The sequence below is a fragment of the Chroicocephalus ridibundus genome, chromosome Z, assembly GCF_963924245.1.
Source record: "Chroicocephalus ridibundus chromosome Z, bChrRid1.1, whole genome shotgun sequence".
Taxonomy (NCBI): Eukaryota; Metazoa; Chordata; class Aves; order Charadriiformes; family Laridae; genus Chroicocephalus; species Chroicocephalus ridibundus.
Window position 1 is genome coordinate 53,581,327 of NC_086316.1, and position 23,439 is coordinate 53,604,765.

The 23,439-nt window shown below is 35.8% G+C and overlaps 1 protein-coding gene across 47 annotated transcripts in view; it reads left to right on the top strand.

Moving 5' to 3' along the window:
- PTPRD (protein tyrosine phosphatase receptor type D) overlaps positions 1-23,439 on the top strand; it is a 1,281,778-nt gene that overhangs the window by 82,935 nt on the left and 1,175,404 nt on the right. The window contains exon 3 of one of the 47 annotated variants that reach the window (XM_063321203.1): positions 17,428-17,487. The exons of the other annotated variants lie outside the window; for them this stretch is intronic. The gene's annotated coding sequence lies outside the window, so the exon portion shown is untranslated. The remainder of the gene's footprint in view (positions 1-17,427; positions 17,488-23,439) is intronic. 47 annotated transcript variants of the gene reach the window in all.

Here is a 23,439-nt window from a genome sequence, read left to right on the forward strand (position 1 = left end):
TAGTACTATTATTACTATTACTATTATGATTAGTATCATTATCATTTTTATTGTTATTTTCCATTATTGTTCTATTAAACTGTCTAAAGACCACAAGTCTTTAGACTCTCAGCCCACAAGTTTGGGTGTTTTTTTTTTCCCTTTCCCCTCCTTTTCTCCCTCTTATCCCTACACTTCTGTGGGGGAAGGGGTGAACTCAGTGAGTGGGTGCGTGGTCCTAGCTCTTGTCTGGGATTAAACCACACCACCTATCTTCTAAGCTGTATGGTCTCAGTTTAGAAGAGGATACACATATATTTTGTAAACCCATTTTGATCATTAGGGAAAATTTCATATAGTATCTGGGGAACTAGTATGTTCTTTACACTTGGGTGAATAGACTGGCGTGGTGGGCTTTACTGTTGAGATCCTTTTACAATTTGGAAAATTAGTGCCATCACCTAGTTCAGTAAAAGTTTGTAACTGGAGCAATGGTCTTCACTCATACTCTTTCTGAGTAGACAAATAGACAACATTTGCAATGTTTTTGAACACTTAGGCAGAAGAGATTTATGGAAAATATGAGAGTAATCAAACATATTTTATATGAAGAAGATCGATTGAAAGAGATGCTTCATGGCCAGAGGGTCTGGGTTAGGATTTTTTACAGAAGCAGCCAAGTTCCTTTGAGGATTATTGATGTTTTAACGCCTTATTACTTGAGGCTTCTTTAAAACTTGGAGCCATTTTACATATCAGCAGTTTACCAGCCCTTCTGGTTTTATAGTAGGTTTTTCGTTTATTGCTTGTTTGTTTTCCAGACATTAACCTAATTTCTCTCTTGCCTTGTACATAATTTCTGAAAGGCAGGTTTTATTACATCCTACTCCTACTTAAATTTCCTTAAGTAGGTGATACCGATCAAAATTTTTCTAATGGAACATATTTTCTCACAAAGTTACTGATTAATGAAATTACTGTAATATTTTGGTTTTGATGCATCGCTGAAGAAAAAAACCTAACTTTTTTGAAGATTGAAATTGTTAAATGAGAGTGCTATGCATGAATAATCCAATTCTGAATTTTGATATGTTTTTTTTTTAGTTCAGTACTGGAATTTAAGACATTGAAATAAAAATAAAAAACAATCCCTTTTTTGTTTGTTTGTTTGTTTTAAATCATTAAAACACAGCATTTTTTTTGCCTGGATATTTATTTGAGTTTTGATTTGTATCATAAACTTTGGGCAGGTTGTGGGTATGCTTGTTCTTTAATAGCCCAATATGCATAACCTAACAAATACATTTTCTTAAGATTTTGGGGGCAACACCCTTTTTCTTTCTGTCTTATAGCTGCTATGTCTCTATTAGAAAAGATTAAAACAACACAAACAAAAAGAAATGCCTAGCATGGATTCTTACTTCAGAACACTCAGGGTGTTCATGACAGATTCTAGAATACTTAAATCCTTCCACCAAGTTTTCTTTGGGAAATAGAGACAGTAAAAAACTAAATATACATAGTAGCATAATAAACTTCCAAAAACCTCCAAGATTTACTAGCTATGGATACACAAAAAACCCCTCTATAATTAACAAGTAAATTTATAACACTAAGAAAAGCAGATGTCATAACTATTTAAACAAATCAGTCTGTAAATAGTCTAGAAAAAAAAATAAATCAATTTTTGTAAAACAAATATATATCTAAATAAGTTATCTCCCAAGACCTGTTGTGTGTTCTGAAATCTGAGTATGGACTTGTTGAGACTTGAAAGGTCAAAGTACCTTACTGTACTATCAGACAGGATCCCAGATCCACAGATCTCTGCCGTTTCTGTAACTTCCTTATTTGCCATGTGCAATGAAAGCAGCTTGGCTAATTTATTAGGAGCAATGTGTGAAATTGAAACAAATCACAGACACATAGAATACTGAGACAGTTTCAAAGCCTGGTCTGGAGTTTTACTTATGTGTTTACCCAAACACAAGGGATCTGCTAATGAGGTGGGCCATTCTTGGGCCATAGATGTCTCCTGTCTAGACTATTCAAATATGAAGACATTTCTGGTTCTGTGTTTGACAAGTAGTCTAGCTAATTCAATAAACTTCAGTGAAAATTTTTGAATTGTATGTAATACTTTGTCATTTTTTATTGTAATGCAAGCTTGCCTTTGAATTAATGAGACAGGGAAATAAAGTTGCTGTATTAAGCAAGAAACTTCACAAGTAAAACTGTTTTAGGATGCTGTTTCTGTCTTTCGTAAGGTGTATGTTCATGTGAACTGTAGGTAATAAAGTCAGTCCACAGTGAAATGTTCATGTTGAAGCCATATATCGTTAGAATCGAGCCACATGCACCAAAGAATTAATGAAACCTTCTGTGTATTTTTTATACCATGTGGAAGTATCTGATAAGGTAATGTCTGATGATAAATTGAGTTTATGGTGAACTGCTAGATTCAATCTTTGGCTGTAAATCTCCAAAACTAGCTTCTTTCAACAGAGAAGCTAAAGTCACTGCAGTGTACGCCAACTGTCACTTGAATCAAATTCATCCTGACAAGGATAGTATCTCTTGCGAAATCTTCCTTAAATGGGGTCACAAACAGTTCATAATGAAAAAGCTGAATGGAAAATTTTCTTCTACAATAATAGAAAATTTCCTTCAAATATATGTCATAAATTCTGTTGCATCTCAAAATTTCTCAAATTTTCTTCTGTTTGATTTTATTTATAGTGTAATATTACAAAATTAAATTAAATTTTGTCATAATAATTTTCTGAAGGAGAAATGGTTTGGCCTTCTTTGGGAATTCTTTTTACTGTCAGGCCTCCTGAGCACGTAACCCCATTTGCTGTTTCGTGAATATTTGTTTGATAAGGTTCTAAATGAAAATAACAACTGATAATTAAAACTGTCATGATTGATTCATTATGGTCTTAAGCTCTTACTAAGAAGATTCCTGTATATTTTCATGTAGTATTTATAAAGCACACGCCTGTTAAATATTCATCTCATTTCCTTGTCACATTCAAATTCTGATTTAGGGTTTGAATCCTGTAGTTTTTTCCTCACAGAAACCTACTACTCAATCAATAGGAACACTTGCTAATAAGGAAATGGTAACTACAGATTGTGGCTGTAAATAGGTAAAGCTACTGCAATAGTTGTACTGGTTTGGAGGCTGCGTAACTTTTGGCTTGAAACAGATGGAGACAGAGTATTGTTCTTTTAAAACTGCTTCAGTGACAATATTGTTAATCGTAGAGGAAAGCATATAGGAAGAGATAGGTCATTCAAAAGATGTTTTGTAAAATGTGAATGAAGTACACGTTGGCCTATTTTTGTGGTGAAGCATACGATTTATTTTTCAGTTCTGTATTCCTTGCAAATTTGGATTAAAGTAACAGAATAAAAAAAAATAATTAACAAAACTAAGTTTAATAATGGTTTTGATAAGCACTTTTTTAAATTAAAATTGGAATTTCAATGCTTTAGTAAAGAATTTTGCTATTGAGAAACTATGGAAGGCAAAAATCATAATCAGATTACTTTTCATGTTGAGATTACTTTTCAAGTTGAGATACCAATGGGTGAATGGGCTGAAATACTTGTGCTCTTTTCTGGTAATCAGAGATAAAAAATAGCAGTAATTGGATGTTGAAGTTGACAAGAAATTAACAGAAGTATAGAAAAATTTAAAACACTGAGCTGTCTCAGAGAGAAGTAAAAGCTCTAAGTATAGAAACCAATGACTAGTAAAAAGAAGGTATATCGGAACTTAATGTTCAGGCTTTTTCATGCTAGCAGACTTGGAAGAGGACATGAAAAATGGTTAAATGAAATACTGTTTTTAAAAGCGGATGTAATCAATGTGCTGATTGCTGAAAGACTTAAAGGTTAGCACAGACTGAGCAGTGATTAGGTATTTTCAGGAACTATGACAACATCCAGTATTGCTGTAGACCGCTGCTTTTTAGAGGAGGGGAAGGAGTTAAGTAAAAAGTGATCTGAGGCCTTAAGACATGAGATAACAACTAAGAGCTATCATTGTCAGCTACTATATTAATCTTCTCCCAAAGTGTTTCTTCCTGGACAGTGTCAGAAACACAGCGGGGAAATAAATGAATTATTAATGTCCAATTGTTGGAGTGGGAGACGGACCCGGAGTAACGATGGAGTCTCAATATGAGTATGATCGTTCTCCCTTTATTCCAGTTTTCACAGAGTAGATATAGACAGGCAATAAGAGCACGCGCTAGCGGCAGCTATATGATTGGCTTACAGTCTCTGTTCACGCGCTGTCCATGCAGTTCATTCACCGATCAGATTGGTTACAAGAATTCACATAGTAAATTGCTTAGTCATTAGCACAACATGTTTTCTACCATCTCAGTTCCCGTTTTTCCCATGTACTAATTCCATCTTCTACCACCTGTTTTGCTCTTAATCTAATCTCTCATAGTAGGGAGGCTGGCTCACATGACCATTTTCTCTCAGACACATTCCTACATCCAATAGTGCAGAACATCTGGTGATCCACCTTATTAAAAAATGAGAAGGGTTAGTTTTGACAGTATCAGTGTGGACGTTCATCCGTATTGACTGATGCAGGGAACTTGCAGGGGGGTGTATAAAGAGGCAAATTGCAGAGGGACTTACCTACCTCTGTAGGGAAGGCAGATACCTGCACTAGGTCACAGGAGCCTCTCCAGGCCACACAATTACACTGGAAGAGCTTTGATTTATACAAGAAGTGAAACCTGTAATTTCCTAGCAATTAGCTCCACTTACTGATGGAAGGGAATTTTGTGAATTGATTTGTTCCTCTGGTTCTGCACTGTATTTTCTTGCTAGTGTGGCCATGAATGTTTTATTGAGAATGCTGATAATAATTAATTGCTTTGGGAAAGCCAACAACAGATTTGTTTTTGTATGCTGTAATCAACAACAATTATGTTAAACGTGTAAGCCTGGAAGGTGCTGAGTATCTCGTGTTCCTGTTGTGTCTTCCTGGTATGTCTTCTGCACCTTTCAATTTTGAACTTTTATTCATACAAAAATAAGTCAGATATTTCAAAATTAGATTAATACAAGCAAACAAAACAACCCATAATTACAGGCCTTATTGAACATATGTAAAGTCTTTACCGGATTGTATTTATTGTATTTTATCCCATTTCATATATAAACATAGAGAGGGCTGAACAAAACAATAAAAAAAAAAGGCACCACAAAAAAAGAAGAAAATGAAAACCCCAAAAACACGGAAGCAAAGGAGTTTCTCTAGGGAGTAAGCTTGTAACACTTTCTGCCTTTATTAGGGCAGTCCAAACTGAAGAATAACTTAATTTTTTAGACTTACCTTCAGGCCTGTTGCAAACTACGTTTCTCTGATGGTTGTGATTCCACTTGTTTAACATAGAAGGAAGTGTATGAGCTGTAAATTGTCACATAATGGGAGCTGTAACTTGCTGCATTTAGGGTTAAATAGGAGAACATAGGAAGTTTGTATATACAATAGGGAAAATGTCCAGGCAATATTGACAGAAAAAGTGAAAATACCACCATCAGTAATCTATTAATATTTAATGTAAATGATTGGATGAAAAGATGTGTTTAGATGCTAGTTGTTGCTTTTGCAAGATAGAAATACAAATCTTACTAGGAAATATATTAAACATGCACTTAGACATACAGAAAACTATACAGCATAATTGTTCAAAGGAGGAAAATGCATTTCCTGTTGTACGTACAGAAAATAAAAGTTATAAATTGATTTTGATGAATTCCATTTCAGTGACAAATAATAATCTAAATTCATTTTGGACAAGATGTGCAAGTGACTGAAGTCCACTGGTATTTATTAACTTACTTTTGAGTGTGTTTTATTTAGTAAGTCCGTTGGTTTTTACCACATAGAAAACTAGTGGAAATAGGAGAATTTTAAATTAGGAATGCAGCATCATTAGAGATAATATGACAAATGAAGTTGTTAGCTATACAGGTTTGTAGACATAGAAATGACTTCATTTGGTCTTAATTACTTTCAAGAAAAATGCCATCCTAATCAATCTGGGAATTACATGTTTGGATAGCATTTCTTTTCACCTACATCTTGAGTAAGAATGAGAATATATTAGCAGAATATTATAGTTATAAAATTTTTAAATTCAGTAATCTTCTTAATAATGACATTCAGCTACATTAAACAGTTATTTTTGTATGATACATGAGCAAATTCATACCATGTGCAAGCTCTAACACTAAGGGGTTTTTTTTTGAGTTATGTAGTATATTCATACATGAATAGTAATCTTGCATAAAATGTTACAGTAATGCTGACAGTTTAGCTGTTGTGTCTATTTTAGGTATCTTTGAAATACCATGAAGCTTTTAAAAACGTTTTGCTGCAGTAAATAAAAGTCACATAAAAGAGAAATGGCAAACCTGTCATCAAGATTTGACCCTGTTTTATTATTAGTTAGGGTAATGTATGTGTTAAATTACTTGAAGTTTTGCTGAATTAGCCTGTTGTGACTCATTTCTGAAAACTGCTGTTTATCAGTGCTTAAAATGCACTCTAATAGCTGTACAGCACACCTGTGTGTCCTTCAGCACTGTCTGGGTCTCCTGAAACAGATAGCTACTCGTGTGTGAGTTTTATTATAATTAAATAAATCTGATGCTGAAAAATTCTCTGGTCTGTGTGATATTGCTCCTGAAGTAGTAACTGGGCTTGTGTGATTCTGATGTCAAATTACTTCATGTGATTTTACAATCAATTTCAGTGGCATTTCACTAAACAATGTTCCTAATAGTTAAAGTGCTGAAACATCGTAAGGCAGCCTATGGATTTAGGTTTGCTTTTTCCTGAACCTGTTTTCTATTTCAGTTCATTATTTTCTTTAATAATGCATATGTCCCTCTCACCACTTTTTATGGAGTTATTTATGTGAATTCCTTCCTTTAGAAATAAAAAATAAATATTCAAATAAAAAAAAACACAAACAAATCGAGGAAGATGAATCCACAGAATTTTTTCATTTTAAGAATTTTGAATAACAAAAGTTATCAAAGTTTTGTTTTCCTCTTCTTCTAAAGAACAGAAGTTTCAAAATGTAAAATGCCCCTCGACAGGAAAATCACTTTCTGTCTACCCTTAATCACAATGCAGTCTGTATAGTCTCATGTATGTTTTGTCGTGCCCATCCGTTACGTTTTTGTTATAATAAAGAACTAAAATATGGGGTCTTTTTCAGGTCGTTGTGCAGTTTTAGTAAATTTTCTCATGAAAACATTATTAATCAAGTTACATGTATTGTACAGCCAAGTAAGTTTTGCCTATAGTAATGCTTTCCTGCCTAACAGACCACGCTGCATTCCTTACTTTATATGGATACATACTAAAGGACGTGAACTAAATATAAGAATAATAATCTATCCTTTAAAAATAAAATAATAATAAAAAAAATTTACTCATTAAAAGTGTTCATTAAAAAGGCAACTTATAATTAGAGAATTAAGAGATTTTGGATTCTTTGGCTCTCATTTTAAAAGTATGAAAAAGTAAATGTGAAAATTAAAAAAAAATGGTATATGAATATAAATGTGGTGGATATAACTGGATTTATTCTTATGTGTTTCTTGCAGTCTTAGAATACTACAGTTTTCTTACAACTTCAGTTGCCTGAAACAGCATTTCAGTGTAAGGCAGAATACTTAAATTTATTTAAGGTCTTTTATAGAATACCCAAGAAGTCAGTAAATATGTAAGATATAGCACAGAATTGATTGTCCTCATCAGACATAGAGATCATCCATAGTTTGGAATTTTTTTACACTTAGCAAACACTGGGTCCTATTTGCTCAAGTTGTCCAATTTGTCAGGTGTCTGTGATGAATTTTGGGAAGGACTTTAGGGAAAGAAAGGTGCTTCCGTGGTGCCAGTATTGTATGCATGTGCATTTACCTCTCTATCCTTAACAAGTAAGAGTCTGTGCTTTCATGGTTAATATGACATGGGAACAATATTATGTAGTTATTTGTTTGCGTTATTCTAAGGACGTGCATTTAACAAAATTAGGAAAGCCTTACTTGAATTTGTTAGCATTGAAATTTCTCTGGATTTCTACATGTTTGGAAGCTGGAATAACATAGCAATGTCCATATGCAATAATGCTATCAGTAATTAGATCTGTCAGTAAAATTTGGCTGTCAGTGGTTATGACCTATGAATAAGTAAAATACACTGTATCACCCATAACTCTGAAATGTTCAACACATAAAAGAAAGTTAGCTTTTTTGTATTTAGTAGAGATGCTTAATGTTAAGCCATAGAGTCCTCTCTTACACTAGCCTCAACAATGCATGAAATAGTATATTCATTGGTATATTGATATAACTACTGCAAAGCATAAGCTGAACAACAGGCATTAATTCTCACACCACAGAAAGTATACAATATGGATGAAATTCCAAGGTTGGAGTTCCAAAGTGAGGCATATGGAACCCATCAAAAGGAAAAGTCAAAGCAACGCACTTGGTTGTTTTGGTTTTTTTGTGCTCTTTTTTTCCATCGTATTACCGCCAATATTGAGCTGACTAATATGCAATAAAGCAATAATAAGAGTTTTTCTACATGCAGAAAACAGCTGAAGTGCAAACAACATGTATTCCTTTGGATGCAGAATGAAGAATAAAATACATGTCTTAGCATGTGGGTTCAGTTTTGGAGTCATCTTTCAGAAACTGGGAGAACAAAAAAGAAGATAGTTCATTTGGTTACAGAACTGATATTCAGACTTCTTCAATGACATCTTTTGGTCTAACTCATTGAAGACAGAGTCTAAAATGAAGAGTAAAAAAGTCATAACTTTTACTCATTGGGGAAAGAAATCTGAGTTCAAGAGTTCAGTGTTCAATACCTTTTTCCTTCTCCATCAGTTTTATAACTCCTCCCATATACTTATGTACCTAAGGGGCACAGAAGTTGCATACCTCCATTTTGTTATTAATTTTATTTAGGAATCTGTTATGTTTTTTTCTTGTTCATATTGAGGGGTGCCACTATCAATCCCACTTACAAATGCTTAATGTAAGTGTATTTTTTTTGTTTCATTTTTATCCTCTCAAGAGTGCTAGAGATTAGTTGTGACAACCCTGAATGTTTCTGTGCTTAACTTGCTTTCTTAGGTGTGTGTCTTGGGGCAGATCCATAGTGCTAATAGAGAACAAATAAAGGAGTTCTGTCAAGTTCTGATAGAGTTTTAAAGTCTACGTGACTCAGTACAAAACCGTGACTGGTGACTGAACAGTTCAGTACCTGAGAACTGTAGAGATTTCATGGATGCAAAAGTTGACCATTTTAGCATTATACTCTGATAATGTTAATAAGCCCAGTCTCTCAGCAAGGTGTTTTAGTTTAATTGTACTATCATCCTAATATTTGTACTGCCTCTGGGTGGGAAATAAGTTCTACCCTGCGGTTACTGAATTCAAGCAGAATAAATACATGGATAGCTGAAAAAGATTCTGTAAAACTTGCAGGGCAAGTCCAGTAGTTTATGGAATTGACACTACAATACTTCAGCCCCAGCTCTAGTCAAAAGGGCAAGTGGTTTACATGCAAATTTTGTCTCTTTTGCAAAAATGCTCACAAACAAATCTAGTTTGCCAGTGCAAAGCCCACAGAGCCCCCAGTCTTGCTTCTAATTCACACATAAAACCGCTCATAGAGACTTCGCTGGTAGTAAAGGAAAACACATTTTTCCTTAGAATTGTGCAATTTTGAAGTATTAGGTGTATCTTTTACTATGTGAAAGTTTGAAGTTTAGAGTAAGATCACTAGCCAATTGATGTTCTGAATTAAAAATTAAGTACTGTTTGCCCTTTCTTACTCTGCCTCTGAAATAGCAACAAAAGCAAAGTAACCAGCACAGCCAATTTCTAAAGTTGTTAACCTTTTAAAATATTTTTGCATTGCCTTTTCTCAGTTGCTCAACTGTTGCTCTATTTCTAGTTCACTCTTTTCAAATAAAGCTCTATTTCTCTTGCTTTTGCAATAAGTGGCAGAATTTTGCTCAAGATACTGTACCACTTTTTAAACAGGCACAGTGTTGTAGCCAAAGCTTGTGACACTACCAGTTTGGCTAGCTTTTTTATTTATGTCTTTATAATCTATTATATTTGTGCAACAAAAATTAATCTTTTATACATTCATCTTTGCTGTATATTGGAACCCCAAAACAGATAAAAATCAGAAGTAAATGAAAATAAAAGAATGGACTTAAATAGTCCCTACATGCTATTAATTGGGCACTGCATTTTAAATATCTTCAAAATTTAAGACACTATAATTAGTTTGGGTTTTGTTTTTCTTGTTAAGTGAATGTCTGAGTATAAACACATTTTCACACTTAGAGAAATTATTTCACTTATTTGGAAAAAACCCAAACCAATACAAAACACATAAGCAACTCTTTGACTTACTCTGATTCTTATGGAATTCTGTGGAAATAACCTGAGAAAAATATCTCCAATATTGGTTTAATAAACCTTACTTATTCTAACAACAATAAATAACATACTTCAATTTACGATAAACTTTTTCTATTTTTCAATAAATATTTACTTCAAATTGCAGAAAACAAAAAGAATTAAACATGATTACAAATTACGACTATAAGAACAGGTTTATCAAGTCTCATTTATCCTCATTGGCATGTGAGTAAATCAATTAAAATTCCAGCAGCATCAGTTAGTGAGAGGAATTGCCTCCTTCAGTTGCTTCTTTTGAAGGTCAGTGAAAAAATGCTGAAGCAAAAGGAAACTGTCTTTCAAATTCAGGAAAACATATTTCATTACATCTATCAGGTCAGAATATGCCCCAAATGCCTGAGTTGTGTGTAAAACGTATGGGCTGATTTGTTGGTACAAATGTTATAAAAATAATGTAACTGTGAGCATTTCACACTGAGCTGAAAACTTGATGAAGTTGAAATGTGTTACAAATTCAGGTAGCATTGCAAGTAACACTTGGTTAAAAAGGGCATATAGAAACGTTTTCCTTCAGTTCCTCTCTCCTCTGTTGTTGAGGATCTGGTGCAAACTGCTTCAAACTCTCTGTAATTAATCTAGTTTTCAGTTGCTCATTTTTTTGTTTGTTTGGGGTTATTTTAGCTAAAAGTAAAGGCAGATTGTCTGTTCCCCAGCTCCACCCCTGCATTGTATGACCTGTACCCAAATAGCAGCTTTTTATTGCTACTGTTTTTCTAATGTCCTACCTAGGGATGGGTGGTTATTAAGGGGAAGAACAAAACACCTGGCAACAGAAAGTGTAAAGAAATGTCTCCTTTACCTCCTTCCTAAGAAGCCCAGTGAAACACGATGCTGAAGTAAAGGTCAAGAAAAGGTGGTCAGAGTGTTTGTATTGCAGAAGTTACATGACTACTCAGAGGCTACACCAGTTGACATAAATTAGAGCATCTTTCAAACTGCTGTAATGTGGCTGAGACAGCCACATCATAACTGGCTTAGCTGCATCCTGTTCAGCTCTTTAAACAGAATGTGGATGTCACAAGCAGTCTTTTTGTAAGAGTGCATTAACAGTCTCTGTAGCCTACATAGATTAGAAGAAACTACATATATTCTTTCTGTATTACTAGAAAACATGATAAATGGATATTAAATAAGTCGGAAAGCAAATGTAAGAATGACATTTTTTATTAAAAATGAGGAGAAGTTCTTCAGAGACAATTGTAGTGATATGAAAAATTTCAGACTATCTTCAGGGAAATTAGTCAAAATAGCTGTTAGCTGGATTTTATTCATAAGTATTTCAAAGAAGATAATCATGAGGACAGGAAATTAATTTTTAGATGGAACAATTAAAGATCAATTGTAACAATCACAGAAAAGCATCCAAGGCTCTAGAGATACCATTCATTCCTCGTTATTATTAATTAGAGATAATCAAATATTATGATATTTAATTAGTTGTAGAGCTACTTTGTGTTTTCTATCCATAAAAAAGGATACAAATGGGAAAGTATGAAATACTGTGTCCTGGTTTGAGGACATACTGTCAGATGCTATACGAAATGTTATATTTGAAATCTAGCTGTTCAGCTGTGAACATGCTGCTGTTAAGTTGTATTTTAGTCTGTGATATGGGCATCTTTTGGCCAGAAGTAATGTAGGTCTATATAAATAGATAAGTAAATAACAGTATTTCAGAAAAAAATGCACAGTAAAACTCCTTAAATGGAATATAATTACCAAGACTTTAAATGGACAAAACATGATGTTTTGGGGAAAGCAATATTCAGACCTATGGCAAGTACAACCCTTTGGCGCAAATGACCCAGATAGTTGTATGTAGGTGGAGATGTTATAATCATAACTGAGGCTCCTGGAGCCTGTTCTTCAGTGAGCTGCCAAGATTCTCAAGCGTATTCTGAACATGAAAATTAAGTACTCAAAGGGCTTTGCAATGAATTCCGGTGCTTGAATGAATCCCAGCTACAAGGAGTTTTAATCCTCAAAAATATAGTCTTGTGCTTAAATACTTCAAAATGATGGCATCAGTAAATCATTATTATTGCCTTGCCAAGGATCAACTCTGCAAGGTGCTGAGCAAAGTGTCACTTATACAACAAAGCTTTAAAGCGTGTGCTTAGCTACGTAACACCTCAGCGAATAAAGCCTTAAGTGACCTTTTCCCTTTATACTCTAAAAGATCACCACCCGCGGTGACTGGTTTCTATTTTGGCAGATAGATGTAACTTGCAAAAGGTATTTACTAAGAATCTTTCTTACAACATTCAACATTCTGATTTCCAGTCTAAGAAGGACTACAAGGACAGAAGTGCATGGGAAAAGCAAACCACTTTGAAGAGAGTATCTGTTTTCATTTCAGTCTGTGAATCTGGTTAAATCTGCTTTAAAAGGTGAAAAGATAGGGAAAAAAATCTTTTTTTGAGTTGCAGAAAAGATTTCATTCAGATTGATTTTATTCTCTTTGATGACTGTCATTTCATTTGAACAGGCTCTGCTGTCATTAAGGACATAAAAAACCCACTTCTTCTTTATGGCATTTTTTTTTTTCATTGATTATACACATTAAATTGAGATTTTATTCAGAGAAACAGAAGTGTTGATTAATGAGCCCCAAGAACAGCTCTTAGGGTCACTAGAACTTAAAAAATCTAATTTTCTCTGTGACCTTGAGTACTAGTAGGTCTCCATTTTTCAGTCAATACAGGAGGAATATGCATGTGTATCTACAGATTCACCAGCAGCAAAAAGAAGAACAGGGGTGGGACCTGGTGGAAAAGGCTGAGGTACTGAACGCCTTTTTCACCTCTCTCCCAGACTGATAAAAACTGTTTTCAGCAGTCCCAGGTACCTGAGGCCAACATGAAATTCTGAAACAAGGAAGGCTTAGCCTTGGTGGAGGAGGGTTAGGGAACATTTCTATAAACTGGGCATGCACAGCTCACTGGGACCTGACAGGATGCACCCGTGAGCACTGAGGGAGCTGGGTGACGTCATTGGAAAGCCACTCTCAGTTATCTTTGAGAGGCCTTGATGATTACCTGAAGTCTCTGAGGACTGGAAGAAAGGAAATGCCCCTGCTATTGTCAAGAAGGGAAGGAAAGAGGACCTCGGGAACTACAGACCAGGCTGCCTCACCCCAGTCCCTGGGAAATCTGTGGGGTAAATCCTCCTGGAAATCATTTCCAAACACACTGAGGACAGGAAAGAGATCGGGATTACTCATCACTTGTTTACAAAGAATAAATTATGTCTGATCAATCTGATAACCTTCTACGATAAGATGACTGGTTCAGTGGATGAGGGAAGAGCAGCGGATATTTATCTAGATGTTAGCAATGGTTTTGACACTGTTTCCCATCACATCCTCACAAATTAGCTGAGGAAGCATGGGCTTGAGTAGAATAGAGCAGAATAGAACAGAACAGACCAGGCCAGACCAGACTATTTCAATTGTAAGGGACCTACCATGATCATCTGGTCCAACTGCCTGACCAATTCAGGGCTGATCAAAAGTTAAAGCATGTTATTAAGGGCAATGTCCGAATGCCTTTTAAACAGACAGTCTTGGGGCATTGACCATCTATCTAGGAAGCCTGTTGCAGTGTTTGACCATGCCTTCAGTAAATGCTTCCTAATGGCCAGTCTCAACGTCCCCTAATGCAGCTTTGAACCATTTCTAAGCATCCTGTCACTGGACACCAGCAAGAAAAGCTCCTTCGATACTCTGGGGTAAATCCTATCAGGCCCCATGGACTTATGAATATCTTGTGGCTTGACTGGTGGACAGTGAGTTGGACTGAAAACTGGCTGAATGGCTGGGCCTAGAGGATTGTGATCAGTAGCACAAAGTCCAGTTGCAGGACAGTCAGTAGTGTTGTATCTCAGGGGTCAGTAGTGGGTCCAATATTGTTTAGCATCTTTGTTATTGACCAGGACAGTAGGACACAGTGCACCCTCAGCAAATTTGCAGTACATACCACACTGAGAGAAGAGGCTGATACACCATATGTGTATATAGCCATTCAGAGTGACCTTGATTAACTGGATAAATAGACAGACAACAATCTAATGCTATTCAAGAAAAGGAATTGCCAAGTCCTTCCTCTGGGGAGCGAATAACCCCATGCACTAGCACAGGCTGGGGGATGATGAGCTGGAGAGCGGCTTTGCAAAAAAGACCCAGACTTGATGCGCTGGTGTACACCAGGTTAACCACGAGCAAGCAGTATGCCCTTGAAGCAAAGGCAGCCAACAGCTTCCTAGGCTGCATCAGGACAGCATCACCTACAGGTTGCTATAGGTGATCGTTCTCCTAAGCACTGATGAGACACATCTAGAGCGCTGGGTCGAATGCTGGGCTCTGCAGTAAACAAGAGACATGGACATCCTGAAGTAATTACAGTGAAGGGCTGCAAAGATAATCAAGGGACTAGAGCATCTGACATACGGGTAGAGTCTGAGAGACTTGGGAGTGTTTAGCTTGGAGAATGGAAGGCTCAGGGGGATCTTATCTATGTGTTTGAATACCTCATGGGGTGTAGTAAAGAATATAGAGACAGACACTTGAAGTGTTGCCCAGTAAGAAGGCTGGAGGCAATGGGCACAAAGTGAAGCACAGGAAATTCTGTCTGAATATGAGAAAAAACTTTTTTACAGTAATGAAGATCAAAGGCTGGAATAACTTGCCCAGAGAGGTTGAGAAGTATCCATCATTGCAGTTATCCAAACCCATCTGGACAGTCTGCTGCATCTGACCCTCTGCACCAGGGTGGCACTAGGCAATCTCCAGAGGTGTGGGCTAGCCATAGCATTGCTGTGATTGGGTGATTTATCTTTTGTGAAAGGTGAAACGCATTTGGTATGGGAGGCAAATACAAGGCACATGTTATAAATTCCTAAGTCTGGGATTGGTTTTTGTATTGAATGAATACATTGGACCTATAGTACAACAGAGGTTTGCTGACATATATTGTCCATATTAATTATTTAATGATTATACAGGATTCTGAAGATATAAGTGCTAATTATACACTATCTGTTTCTGAATGTGAATTTGTATTACTAGTTATAATGCTTTGACTGGTAAAAGACTTGAAAGCTTGCACGCATACCGTTATTATGCTCTCCTCACATATTGTACAATAAAAGCCATATAAAATAGATAATGCACCATATTCTACTTTGTTTCATAATTTGAGTGAAAAACAACCCTATTACTTAATCATCTCTCCTTTTTCTCCTTTAGATGTCATTAACGAATGTCTTAAACTCCATGAATAAGTAAAATTATATATTCGGAGTGTAAATGTTTTAAAACTCCAAAAAGCATATCTAGAATAATTTAATTGAGTCCTGAAGATATGTGGAAAATGAAAACTGCTCCTGGCAAATTAATAGTAGCTCTGAATATTCAAGTAGCAAAGAGTGGAAAGTGCTGTTATAATTAGGATTAAATTAATGTAAGCTGCATTTATAGATGGTATTCTTAGCTTTTTGTGATATTTCTTTTAGGAGCATGGTGCTGTATTCTTATTGCGTTTTTCTAATGAATGAGTGATGCTGTGCTTGTTAATTCAAAGGATACATTCTTTTAACATTAAGATTGACAGCAACTATGCAAAAATGATATCTTAAAAATCTATTTTAAAAAATGCATGTCTTATTCTATCAGCCACTGTTCTTTTTCTTTTCTCTCACTGAGCTTTTGATTATGTTTTGATATTGAGCATAGAAGTAGCTGCAGCCATATGAACTAATATAGGTCTTTTAAAAGAGGTATGTTTTTTTTTTCTTAAATGCATTAGCAGCGAATGCACTGCACAGAAGGTGCAACTGGTAAATTGTGCTTCATCAACACTATAAAATAAGTTACTAAAGTAACAGAAATTATATTCAGCCAGGACAATATAACATTCACAAGGGTTTTAATAATCAAATGAAAAACTGCAACATTCAATATAGACTGGGGTAAAATCCTATTTAAGGTTATTAAAAAAATAGCAGCCTAATAAATAATGCTAATAGAATTCTCCTTTTACTGATTTCAGTTATATTAATATTTTAGTAGTGGGTTTGGGTGCATTTGCTAATATATTTGTATAAATAAGTCTGTCTATTCATTCTAAAAATACTATTATACAATAATGACATATCTATTGCATATCCTGAAAGACTTAATCATAGTTTTCATACCAAGTTGCTATGCTAAAAATGTAATTTTTACAATGCAGAAAAGGCCAAGTTGAAATGTCATTCTCTTTCTGTAACACTGGTTGGCATTGTGCACACTTGAAATGTTCAGTGCTTTGTTTCTGAATGCAGTGAATCTTTTGAGGCATCTCATGATATAGTGAACTGTCAAGAATATTTACATAAACAGAACTCCACTTTAAGCAGTACTACATTTTATTTCTGTATTCTTTTTTTCTTTAAAAATAAAGCATTGAGAGCGTTGTTTTAGTTTGTTGTTGAATGAATTTAAATGTCTAAGTTTTTACTTATTTTTGATAGAAAATTATTTTCATTTCTAAGAAAAAAACATTGAAAATAATAATGAGTGTTAAGTAAAAAGGATATTCATTGAAGTAGAGGAGATAAATGCATAAAAATTCAAATTCATTATCTTTTAGGCAACTTTGATCATAACTCATCACACCCCAGCCACATTCAAGAAGCCCAAATGTCATTCTTTATGATATAATATACTCAATTTACTGTTATGTGTTAATACTAATATCTAATTCTTTTCTCTCTGTCTGTCTGCCTCTGTCTCTCTCCGTGGCTCTCTCTATCTGTGTCTCTCTTCATGTCTCTCTCTTTCTCTGTGTCTCTCTCTTGTTTCTTTCTCCGTCCCTCCCTCCCGCCACCCCCTCTCTCATATGTAAGCATCTATGGATTTGAGAATTTCAAGCGGCAAGAAGCCTGACTGTAATTCAAAAACTGAGGGTTTGTCCATATTGTACTGTTAGCACCAGGCTCCGAGAGCCTTTGCGTTATCAGGGAAATAGATTTGCTTTCTCCCATAGCAACACTATGGGATTTGAAAGCCAGCTTTTACTTACAACTTTCTAATGATTTGAATTAAAATTCACTCTAAAACTGGACTAGAATTTCCAAAAATGAATTGAAATCTTTACTGATGTATTCTTAAAATCTCTGTTCAGAGAATGTGAAAACCCATATGATAGCATTTCAAATCGGGGGAAACATAAGGGACTTCTGTCTTTTTCATAGAATCACAGAATGACTGAAGTTGGAAGGGACCTCTGAGGTCTTCTGGTCCAACCCCCTTGCTCAAGCAAGGTCACCTGAAACCAATTGCCCAGGACCATGTCCAGGTGGCTTTTGAATATCTCCAAGGGTAGAGACTCCACAACATCTCTGGGCAATGTGGTCTAGTGCTCAGTCACCCTCACTGTTATAAAGCGTTTTCTGATGTTCAAAGGGAACATCCTGTGTTTCAGACTGTGCCCATAGCCTGTTGTCCTGTCATGGGTGCCACTGAAAATATCCTAGATCTGTATTCTTTACACTTACCCTTTAGGTATTTATATACATTTATAAGATCGCCCTCTGAGCCTTCTCTTCTCCAGGCTAAATAGTCCCAGTTGTCTCAGCCTTTCCTCATAGGAGAGATGCTCCAGTCCCTTCATCAGCTTAGTGGCCCTTCACTGGAATTGCTTCAGTTGCTTCCTATCTGTCTTATACTGGGAAACTCAGAACTGGACAGAATACTCCTGCTGTGGCCTTACCAGTGCTGAATAGAGAAGATCACGTCCCTTAAGTTGCTGACAATACTTTGCTAATGCATCCTAGGATCCCGTTTGCCTTCTTTGCAGCAAGGGCACATTGCTGGCTTATGTTCAACTTGGTGTCCACCAGGAAGTTGCATCCCAGATGGGTGAACCTGAGAATGTATTGGTTCCTAGGGTTGTTCCTCCCCAGGTGAAAGACTTTGTATGTCCCCTTGTTGAACTTCATGAGGTTTGTTTATTTTTTGTTTACATTAAACACAGGTGATTTTGAACCATTAATTCTTTCTATTTGTGGAGTATTTTAATGAGACTTTGTTTATGATAAGATATTGATTCTTCTTGGAACATCAGAACAAATACCTTGAGTCTTTTCTACCTTTAATTTACACATGTTCATGATTCCCAAAATACTTTTCTGTTTTTCATTGCAAGTTTTTTAATGACTGGAAGAATCTTTGTGTTCATGGAACATGTATTAGGGTTACAAACATATATGATAGTTACATACTGATTATTTTTGAGCAGTTCTTTGCATATACTTAAACACTTGTTTAAATAAGAAAAAAAAAATACCCTATTACAACCCGAGAAAAAAAAAAAGTAACTAAAATCAATGTAGGGCAAGTGCAACAATAACAAAAACAAAAAATCACACTTCCCAGAAACCACCCCCCCTTAGGCAATATCTTTTTCTTCAGCAGCTTTTCTAAAATGGAAAATTTGCATCATGTCCTGAAAGTCAACACATCTGTATTATTGCAAAGTAAGGATGAAAAGAAAGTATTTAATGAACAAATGCATACAGTTGTAGGATATAGCTTTCACTTATAACTGGGAAAGTCCATTTGGGACCATGTCATTGTGTGAGGCAGGAAGTTGGAAGCACTTGGCTATTTTAAGAAAGGAAGCAGAAGCTAAATTTTAGATTATTATTTTCTAGTATATTTGCTCTTAACCACATCAATTAGGCACAACTTAGAAAGGAACTTCATTAGCCAGAAACAAAAGATATAAAAAAAAGACATTTTGCTGTATTAGGTTTTTTTCCTATTATAGCTATTCTGTAGTTCTTCTGCAGACTATTTTTAGTTAAACTTGTGTCCTTTAATTGTTATTTATTTTTGGCAGTATGACAGCAAGTTTTCAGTTCCTTCACCAATGTATTAATTTTATCTCTACCCTCCATTGTACATGAAGCAAACTACAGTTGTAATGAAATCTCATGAATGAGGTGGAAAATTAAGTTCATCTTTAATGTAATATGTTAGCTAACCATGACATGTTAGCAGTTGTTAAGTCTTGTTTATTTAGCTGGTATTGTTGTTGGATTCACCTTTCTAGAAGTTTAATTTCAGCAATATGTACCCTTCATTACAGGAGAGCATGTGCTGAATGTCAGGAGTAACACTGATTGACTCACTGAAGAACTTCAGAGAAATATTTCCTATTCCACGGTCATTACAGTTTTCTGGTATATTTGAAACTATAAAGAAATAATTTCACTTGGACATACTAGTTATGCTAATGATTATTATATTACACTGTGATAGTATTATAGTGTGATAGTGAAGCCCCTTTGAAATGTCTGGCTGGTGCTTCTGAGAAATCTGACATCTGTTAAACAGTTTCAGCAAGAGGAAAAGAAGGTAGTAAACAGTCAAAACTTGTTCTGATTACAGGATTATGACCAAATGTTTATATGGATCAGATTATTGGGAACATTGATTTTCTAATTACAGTTAAGTTTTAGTACTCAGATTTATTGGTGGAGGAGCTGATTGGTAGTGGTTCCTGATAATTGGAAGAAGACTAATGTCATAGCCATCTTCAGAAACAAGAAGGAAGATCCATGGAGTTACAGGCCATTCAGCCTCACATCGGGCCCCAATAGAACTATGGAGCAAATCCTCCTGGAAACCATTTCCAAACACATCAAGAATAAGATGAATTGGAAGAAGCTGGTAGGGATTTACCAAGGGCAAATTACACCTATCTGAACCCATTGCCTTCTGGGATGAGATGACTGGTTTGGGTATTTAAGAGGAGAGAGTTTTATCTCATTTACATACAAGACCTTTGGCATCATCTCTTACAGTCAAATTAGTGAAGTCTAGAGTGAATAGAGGAATATAAGTATTGTTCAATGCTTTCATTAGCAACTGGAATGACAGGAATAGGTGCACTCTAAGCAAGTTTGTGCTTAACCTCAAATTTGGTGTCAACACCAGTTTTGGGGAAGTGGTTAATATGCTGGAAGGCAGAGTTGAATAACAATTTATAGGAATGCGGAAGAGCCAGAGAAAGGGGCAAACAGGCTTCTTATGACATTCAACAAAGAGAAATGCCAAGTCCTACACCTGTAGATTAATAAACGCCCCACACTAGTATAATCTTGTGGCTCAGCAGCTGGAAGGCAGCTTGGCAGAGAAAATGATAGGGGTCCTGGAGGGCAAAAGCTAAACATGAGCCAGCTCTGTGCCCTTATGGCAAATTAACGCTCCACCTCCTGGGCTACTTTAATAAGGGTGGAGCAAGGAGGCTTAGGGAAGTGATCCTGTCCTCTGTTCAGTATGTGTGAGACTCAGCCAGGAGTGCTGTGTCCAGTTCTGGCCTCCCCAGTGCAAGAGACGTGGAAATACTTGAGTGAGTTCAGTCAAGTGTCACGAAGATCATAAGGGGATGAAGCACATGGTGTACAGACAAAGTCTGAGGAGCTTAGTTCCTGGTGAAGATAAGGTTTTGGGAAGATTTTATTGTGGTCTTCACAATAGGAAACTGTAGATAAGATGCAGCCAGCCTCTTACAGGTATACAGCGAAAGGCCAAGGAAAACAGTCACAAGTTGCAACCAAGAAGGTTCTGACCTTGCATAGGGAAAAACTTTTACTATGTAGTGGACAAACATGGTTGTACTATGAGAGAGGTTGTGGAATCTACGTTGTTGTTGGAGATATAAGAATATCTAGTCATTATTTGACTTGACAGAGCCTGAGACTCCTGGTCTAGCTTACTCTGCTGCAAGGAACTAGTCAGACTAGATGACCACAAAAGGTCTCTTATATCCTGAACTATCCTATGGTTCTATCAATTTAACATTTAAAGACTAAAGGAAAAAATGTGTATCAGTGTCCAGGTTTCATTTCCTAATAGAGACCCATAAGTTGAAGACGGATACTGATTTCGTCAAGTAACAGATATAGAATGAGATTTTGACTACGCCAACAATCTCACAGAATATCTTCTAGGGACTCTGCTATACGTTATTTTTATTTTGCCTGATTTAGATCCACCATAACTTACTTAGCTGTGTTAACTAAAATATATGTCAAGCAAAGTAAAAGTGAGCCAGTCAGACAACTGATTTTCAAGATGAGGAGGACTGAAATCTCAGTCATATGTCTCGTAATTAAAATGTTAAAAAAGATAAGAGATATAGAATGGCTGGTCTTAACTAGACTGCTTAATATTGTTTTGGGGGAACCCAGAATAATAAAGTTAATTGCAGTTTAAATTCAATTATAGAATTGGAAATAGAGGTGATATATATTATTTTACCAGTGCTTTCAAAATCTCTGCACTCTCTCAAAAAATTATAATGATGTTTAACAATTAGGGCCACAGCTAAATCAAGTAGTGGTTTTTTTTTTAATCTTTTACATTACCCTCTATGATTTGTAATAGCTTGTTGTGGTTTAACCCCAGCCAGCAAATAAGCGCCACCCAGTCACTCACTCATTTCCCCCACAGAGGGATGGGGGAGAGAATCAGAAAGGTAAAAGTGAGAAAACTATGGGGTTGAGATAAAGACAGTTCAATAGATAAAGCAAAAGCCACACAGGCCAGCAAAGCAAAATAAGGAATTAATTCACTGTTTCCTATTGGCAGGCAGGGCTTCAGCCATCTCCCGGAAAGCAGGGCTCCATCACACGTAACAGTTACTTGGGAAGACAAATGCCATAACTCCGAACATCCCCCCCGTTTCTTTCTTCTTGCTCCAGCTTTATATTGCTCAGCATGACGTCGTATGGTATCGGATATCACTTTGGTCAGTTGGGGTCAGCTGTCCCAGCTATGTCCCCTCCCTACTTCTTGTGCCCCGCCCCGCCCCCCCCCCCCCCCCCCCCCCCCCCCGCCTACTTGCTGGGGGCGTGGTGTGAGAAGCAGAAAAAGCTTTGACTCTGTGTAAGCACTGCTCAGCAATAACAAAAACATGCTTGTATTATCAACAGTGTTTTCAGCACAAATCCAAAACATAGCCCTGTATTAGCTGCTATGAAGAAAATTAACTCTGTCCCAGCCAAAATCAGCACATAGCTCAAAACACACTAAGCGCTCAGGGCATGTGTAACCCTCTTACCCTCATTTGGTTTAGGTACTATATATGAAGTGTAACTTTACATCCACTGGTACCCAGGAAGACAAACACTCTTTGGCATTCTGTTATTTACAAAAAGAAAGAGCAATAATACCTTATTTTTATTATGGCTGTCAGATAATTATTATTGTAAAAAACAGGACTATTTGATTTATAAAATTCGACTTTTTATTTAGCCTTTTTGGTGACAACTACTCTTAGCATAATTTGCTTTTGAATCAAAAAAAGTTTATGATTTTTTTTATGTATGGCTTTTCAAAAATAGCTTTTATGCCACAGAGAATACTGAAACTACTAAAGATGTTGATCTTATTAAAACACCTTTAGTGATCTGCATCTAACTGTTATGGATTGTATAAATGATCCAGTTAATATGAAATTAATTAGTCAAACTTTTTTTAATGTTTTTTCAACCCTCTGAGATTGTTGATTTTTTCAACCCTCTGTGAATGTTGATTTTTTCAAGACTATGTTATCTCATTACCTTCTTAACCTAAATCACTCTTATTTTGTTTTATTTCATGGTAGGAAATCCCATTTAAATTTATCTTCAATAATTTTTAATTCTGCCTCAATATTAGAATTTTATTTTCATATTATATTAATCATTAAATTCATTTATGTATTTGGAAAAGTGAATACAATAACAAACACTACTAGCTAGAGCTGCATTTCTTAGCTGTTATCACAGCTATGGAAAAAAATGAGCAAATACAGTTAGTTTGTTGTGGAATTATGAGGAGCTGGAGTTTAGCTGAAAATATTTTCA